Source organism: Gossypium hirsutum, chromosome A11 (genome assembly GCF_007990345.1).
Source record: "Gossypium hirsutum isolate 1008001.06 chromosome A11, Gossypium_hirsutum_v2.1, whole genome shotgun sequence".
Taxonomy (NCBI): domain Eukaryota; kingdom Viridiplantae; phylum Streptophyta; class Magnoliopsida; order Malvales; family Malvaceae; genus Gossypium; species Gossypium hirsutum.
In genome coordinates, this window is record NC_053434.1 from 1,246,620 (window position 1) to 1,254,318 (window position 7,699).

Genomic DNA, 7,699 nt, shown 5'->3' on the forward strand with positions numbered 1-7,699 from the left:
ATTTTAGATTTAGATTTTTTTTTATAATTTATAAAATTTTAAATTAGTAATAATAAAATTACATTCCGGTTCTTAAAATAAAAAAAATAATTTAATCTTTTAAAAAATATAAAAATATAAACTATTAAAATAATGATATATAATTTAATTCTAACTATCAAATTTTTTTTTCTAATTTTACCCCTGAAGATATTGTGTATATTATAATGTTAATAGGCAAATCATGTTTGTTTAAAAATAATAAAAAATTAAATGGAGAAGAGCTTTTATAAAATTGATTCCCATATAAAAGAGTTTATTTATTTAATTAATACTTTTAATGACAGCTTTGATGAAAAAAGAAAAAAAGAAAATGCTTAGCATCAAAACAACGTTGTATGGTTAATGGCAACAATAGAGAAAATTTTCCATAATAAAATAAAAATTAAATTATTTTCACCAAAAAAATTGAAACTAAATTAAAAAAAGTGCTACTATAATTTATATAAGTTTATTTTTCATTTTTTTTCAAGTTGTTTCGCTCTTTATTTTTCTTTTAATTATTTTTTTAATAATATCACTCTTTTGTCAAAATTTTAAATGTTATAAAGAGATTGATATTATACACATAAACACCTATAATAGCAGAATTAGATCCTATTTAAAATTTTAAAATTTCAAATTAAAAAGCTATAATATGTTAATGATATTAATTAGTGAGCTTTAATAAAATTTAAAAATATAATTTTATTTATTGTTTTTATTTGATAAAATAAGAATGATATGATGTAAAATTTTAACATTTTATTTAAATAATAACTTAATTAAGATTCATCTAAGAATAGAATAAATTTACTAAAATTTAAGACAAAATATTTTTTATAAAAATTAATTTAATAATGACTGTATTTCATATTTTATTATTTTTACTATTATAAATGATAAAAAATAAAAAAAATAAAACATAAAAAATTTGTTTCTATAACCAACTATAATAAAATGCTACTATAAAAAACTGTTATAAAAAGAAGTAACCATATAAAAATATAAAATTAATTAAATATATAAATCGATATCCAATACTCATGTCCAAATACAAATAAAATAGCTATACGCCCTCTTTTCAAGACTCACACTAATAATTTAGTAGTTAAGATTGTTGACTCCATAGAATTCACCCAGATCCAAATATTTAGAAGAACAGTTGAAGGTTCAATTTAAAGATAATTTCTTATTAAACGTGATAGGTATATATACAGTAATATAAATATATATCTTTATGTATGTATAAGTACTAACCTTCTAATTACATAGTAATGAAAATAGCATTATGGTCAATGTCAGCTTCCCGCTTTAAGACATAAAGACTAGAAACTTGTAATAACTTCTGTTTTATTATTTTAATATTTGAGACTTGTAATAACTTAACTATGAAGAATTGAAGACAGAAGAGTCAAGGTGGAATCCAACCAACTTTCACCAAAATCTCACTTTTCTTTTAAGTATCTTTTTGGCAATCTACAAGCCCTCAAACCATGACCTTTCTTTTCTTATATTTTATTATAATTGAAACTTAATTCAATTGGTATAAATTTTATTGTCAATTGGTATAAACTTAATTGAAACTTAATTCAATTGGTAATTTTATACATTAAATAAAAAAAAGATATAATCAGAACCTGTAATAAAATTATTAAATAAATATATTTTATATAAATTCATAATACACTACCTAAATCTATAGTGTGTCAATTATCAACACATATTTTCAAGGTTAATTCGTTTTTTGAGCCTTAATTTGAAAATGGTACTTGAATAATTTTAGTTAAAATTAATCATTAAAATTTATAATTGTTCTCACACTAGAGTGTGAATAATTGTTTTTATACTAAGGTTTAAGCTTTTTTATCCAATTTTTTTAAAAAAATATATCAGGGATTAATTTGGATAAAAAAATTGAAAGCCTAATATAAAAACAATTGTAAAGTTCAACCTCCTATGTGGAAACACTTGTCAAGTTCAAACCCTAAATAATGCACTGGTCTTTAAACTTGAGAATTATTCCCGCGTTAGAGCTTGAAATAAACAATTGTTCCCACATCAAGACTTGAACTTTTCTTGTACAACTTTTTTTTTAAGGAAATATTAAGGACTAACTTGAACAGAAAAGAAAAGTTCAAATCTCAATATGAAAACAATTGACAATTTTGAACTTAGACAAACAAAGTTCAAGTCCCAATATGAAAACTCTTGCCGAGTTCAAACCCCCCAATAATGTATTAAATTTAAATTCTAACCTCCAACGGTTATAGTAAACGAAGATTATACATCTTGCCAAAACTACACACAACACTTTATCTAAGGGTGAAGTTGGAAATCTGTTTTGAGAAGCTTAAAAGAAGCATAAATTTAGGAGGGTAAAATACAATTTTATTATTTTACTAACTTATAATTTTATAAATTTCAAAACAACTAAAAGACATATTTACTATTTTTCAAGGTCCAAAATTAATGCATACCCCTTAGTTAAGCACCTGCCTTTATCAAACTTGTCTATTAAGGACAAAAGGAATTAGTGAATCCTGTGTACCCATGACTCATGAGTAAAAAAAAACAGATCAACGTTATCTTCCAAGTCCTCCTTTTTTCTCACATCCTTTTTCATCTTCCTTGAATGTTCTCAGTAATTTAATCGTCCAAAAGAGTCATCAAACCGATCAATTTCACGTCCAACTCATGTCGATTTGAAAAATGGACATAAACAACCTAAAAACAATGTCAGTAAAAGGCAGGGTCATACGTGGAGCGTTGAAAGGGGGTTGGAGAGTGGGGGGACGGGGACGGCTAATTGCCCCCTTTACAATTTCCCCAAAAAGAGAAATCATTCTTCATTGTCACTTGTCATTGGTTTCTTTTGCTTTTTCCTTTCTTTTCTTTTTCTAGTGTCATTCTCTCTCCCCCTTGGTTTCACAATTTGTTTATGTTTTCCTGCTCAGGTAAATTACACCAAGATTATTAAATTATTAATAAATTTATATTTTAATCATTTAATTTCAAAAAAATTATAAAATAATCACTAACAGTGGTAAAGCTTGAGAGTGCTTGGCAGTGGCCTTGGCCTCTAAAAAATGATAGAATTGTTTGAGAGACCCTTTAGAAATTGTAAGAATATAAATTGGTATAACAGAAAATTTCATTTTGGCACCCAAATATTTATAATTTGCTTCTAACCCCTCTAAGAATTTTTTTTTGGCTTCTCCCATAGTCACTAAATTATTCAAAATTTTTTATTTAAGTTATTGAGTTGTTAAGATTTTTTTTTAAAGCCAGGCTTCAAGTAACGATTTGACAATCGATACAGTGGATCAATACTCATCGATAGTAGAAGAACATACAATAAATCCAATTCGATTTGGCAATCAGTGTTGGAGATTGGAGAACAAAGCTGCTTAAATTTCGATTAGTAGATTCGTAATGTTTAAAGTTGTTTCATGAAAAAAAAACTAAAATATAGAATAAAAAATAAAAGAAAATATTTGATTGGTGCAGACGATGTAAACAAAAAAGATCATGCAATAACGATTTTAACAACCCATCAACTTACGTGAAAACTTTAGAATAATTTTTTGGCCTAAAACTTTAGAATAATTTACTGATAATTTTTTAAAATTAAATAATAATTTAAGGAGAAAAACTCAAGGGTTCTACACCCCTCTTTATCAATAAAGTTATAAAAAAAATTAAAGAATCTTTTTAGGATCCAAGGTTTTAGGGGGTTTGAGAGAGGGGAAAGGGTTATTTTCAATTAAGTAAAGATTCCTAGGGCATCTATAGTCGACACATCAACTCCCTTTGTTTTTCTTCTTTTCCATCTCAGCATCACATGCTAAGATAGCTACGCTAAGCTATTATAGGGTTTTCATTTCCCTTTTTGATCAAACGTTTGGATTTGTGGGTTACACGCCATGCCCACTATATACTTTATTTCAAAGTCTCACCATATTAAGGTAAACAAGAAAATAAAAAAACTAACATAGAAAAAGCAAATAAGCAAAGTGGTCTCCATCTTTATTTTATTTCTTTCTTTTTGGTCCATCCTCAGCTTTGGCATATTCTTTTCTAAAATCTCAACCCCATTATTACATTGATTTAGATATTATTTATTAAAATTTGAAAATTTATTCGAGATAAAAGAGGGTTGAAAAAAAGTACAAAGTTTGAAAAATAAATTTAGATAAAAAAATTAAACTTGTTTAAGATATAAGTCAAGATTAAGCTTCAGAGGCGATGTCAAGGGTTGATAGGAGTCTTGGCCCGCCTTAAAAATGAAAAAAATTCAATTTAGTCCTTTTAGAAATAATAAAAATTAAAATTAATTAAAATTGACTTTGGCCTTTTAAATATGAAAAAAAAATATATTTAGTCGTTTAAAAAATGATAGAATTATAAATTAATAATAAAATTACATTTTTATCTCTAAAAAATTTTACAAATCTATTTTGGCTCCCCTTAATTTTTTTTGGCTTCTTCCTTGTTAGGCTTCAACATTTAAGACTTATGTTAGGCCTGTTTTATATTTTTATAATATGGACGAGTTTAAAATAAATTTGACATAATCATTTAGAAATACAGACACGCGTAAGTAAGATTTTAAACTCATATTTTTAAATTGAATCATACTTAATCAAACATAAAATACACTTACATGGTATATAGACCCCGGCGCCCAAACCCCACCCATTCTCGCCATAAATATCTCTACACTCACCTTTATTTCACTTTCTTGAGGGACAAACAGAGTGGAGCTTCATTGCTTGCCCCTCTTTCGCCCCACTCCCCCATAATGCATTCTTTTCATGATTAGTCAATTGCATGAGTGTTTTAACTATCGCACAAATAATGCACTTATATGGATCAATTGGTTTTATTTTTCCTTATGGATAGGATATGACTACTTGCATTGTTTCAATATCAAGCCTTGAGGCTATAAATTAGTACTCACTCTATATCAATTGTGTTGAGGGTATGAACTTTTTGTTTGTCAGGCAGTCGGTCAAGCTTTCAACAATCGAAAGTATTGTCTTCTGGATAAGTTTTGTTTCTTGTACTCTGTCAAGAACTAACATGTTGCTAGTAGCTACCCTAAAGGCTTGATTCATAGAGCCAGAGCGTCTCAACTATATATAGGCCCACTAAGGGGATGTGAGTTAAAACCCACTAGGGCGAGACGCTCATGTCTCCTTGATGGGTGGTTGTGTGCCAATGTACGGTCGAGGTGCTCTCAAGTTTGTAAACCAAGCCCTCAAAGCAGCCGCTCTCGACAGAGTACGGGAGACAACCCTTTCGAGAGTCAACATGTCGTCAGCAGTTGCCCTAAGGGCTTGGTTCATAGAGCCAGACCATCTCGACTGTATACGGGTCCACCAAGGGGATGTGGGCGAGAACCCCACCAGGGGCGAGATGCTCATGTCCCCTTGGTGGGTGGTGTGTGCCCATGTAAGGTCAAGGCACTCTCAATTCTGTAAACCAAACCCTTAAGGCAACTGCTCATGGCACGCTGACTGTTGACAGAGTACGGGAGACAAAAACCCTTTCTAGGGGCAATACCTTCGATTGTTAGTAGGGGCAAAGACAAACCTCCCAATTAATATAATAGTAAAATTACACTTTATCTCTCTCAAAAGTTTATAATTCATTTTCAATATTCTAACTTTGTTTCTTAGCTATTGGGAACTCAATTAATTACCTGAACAACAATACTTTAAATACTTATCTGGAAAGAATCCAACCCTCAACAAATTGTAATTTACATTTTTATAAGGGGCGTTACTTAAGCGGCCATTGGCAACAATCTTTTCAACATGCAGTGCATTGGCTTCTGCTATGATTAAATTAATGACCCCTATTGTTTTAGATTCCCACTTGCCTTGGTCACAAACAAACCGCAAATGCATCATTAAAATCTTTAATATATCAAAAGTGGGATTGGGTTAAGATTGGAATATATATATATATACATCTCTGATAAATTTGCATGCATATTTTAATGCAATATTTTTATAAACCACAGCTCAAAAGGTGGTCGTAAAGCCATTTTTTTATATATTCAGATAAAATATACCATTGTTGTATAAACTTTTTTATTATGATAATTTAGCAAGTGCTTAAAATAGTGATATTCGAAATTCATCTTAAATATTTATTTCAATAAAAATAACAAAGTGTCGTTTTGAACACCATCCAAATAAAAAAAGTTTTAAACCTATTTATGTTTGAAACATATTCTATATTTCACATTTACGTTATTACATTTTCAGTGTTGAAATTTGGGTATTGGATGAAGGGACTTTATGGAACATTTTTAATCTTTATAGCATATTTTTCTTTTCTTCGTCTTAAAGGCATTACCTTTGATACATGCAACCATTTGTTACCATTGAAATTTTATGAAAATTTTAACCTTAATTTATAGCATTTTTCTTGTTGAAGCCAAAGGCATTACCATTACAAGTAACGAAGCATCCCCTTTCCACACACGAATTATATCTATGTTTAATATCTATTATATATATATTTCTTAAAACATATATATATATATTACTAAGAATAATATATATTAAATATATTAATATTTCATGCACTGAATAGAAATATATCTCTAAAATTAAAATTTTAACAATCTAATTATTATATTTCATGTTCTATTTATGTAGATAATGTATGAATTTGAAATTTAAGGTTTATATTAAGTTTTAGGTTTAGAGTTTAAGGTTTAAAATTTATATCAAATTTCAGGTATGTATTTAAGATTTAGAATTAAGAGTTTATATTAAATTTCGAATTTTAAATTTTGAATTAGGGTCTGTATTGAAATTAACTTATTAATTTTTTTTTATAAGTATTGCACTATTTTTTTTACTCAATGATAAAGGGCGGTATTATTCTTCATTCACTATATATGCATCAACTATTCACCTTATAAAAATAAAACTATCCGCATTTCTTACACTATGTAACTTTTTGAGTTTGTGTGTATGCCATTAATGAACGCATCAAAATTTAGACCATTCATATTGTCATCTTTTTATTGCTTCAAATTATGCAGAAAAAAATAATTAATGAAAAGGACATGGATTTAACATAAGATATATAGTTCACAAGACAAGAATGGGATAGGGGGGTGTCTTAAAAATCGTGGTGAAGCTGTCGGATTCGAACATATTTAGTCTTTGAAAGGAACACATGCAAAAGTGAGATGACCAAATTTTGCTTTTCCACGTGTTAGGTTCAGACACCAAGGTTAAAAAAAAATTCCAGAGGTACCTAACTTAATTAACATGCTTTTAAAATGACAATAAAAAATATATTATATATCGTTAATGTTGTATGATTAAAATCTCGTTTAATTCAATTTGAAAATTTTAATATGCGACTTATTTGTCAAAGAAATAAAATAGGGAGACGAAATTAGAAATCTATTATTTAACCCTTAGAAACAGTGTATAGTTGAAAATCTCTTAAATTTTTTCTTCAATATTAGTGAATTTTTCTTTCTCTACCCATGATTTTTTCTCATAAAAAATTTTCAAGTAAAATTTACTTGTTCTTATTTTTATTTCTTATTAATTTACGATCATTCTTATTGTCATTATTGACGTATAATATTATATATATAATAATTTTGGACAACAAACATAGGAAAAAAGGTGCTATGCGTATA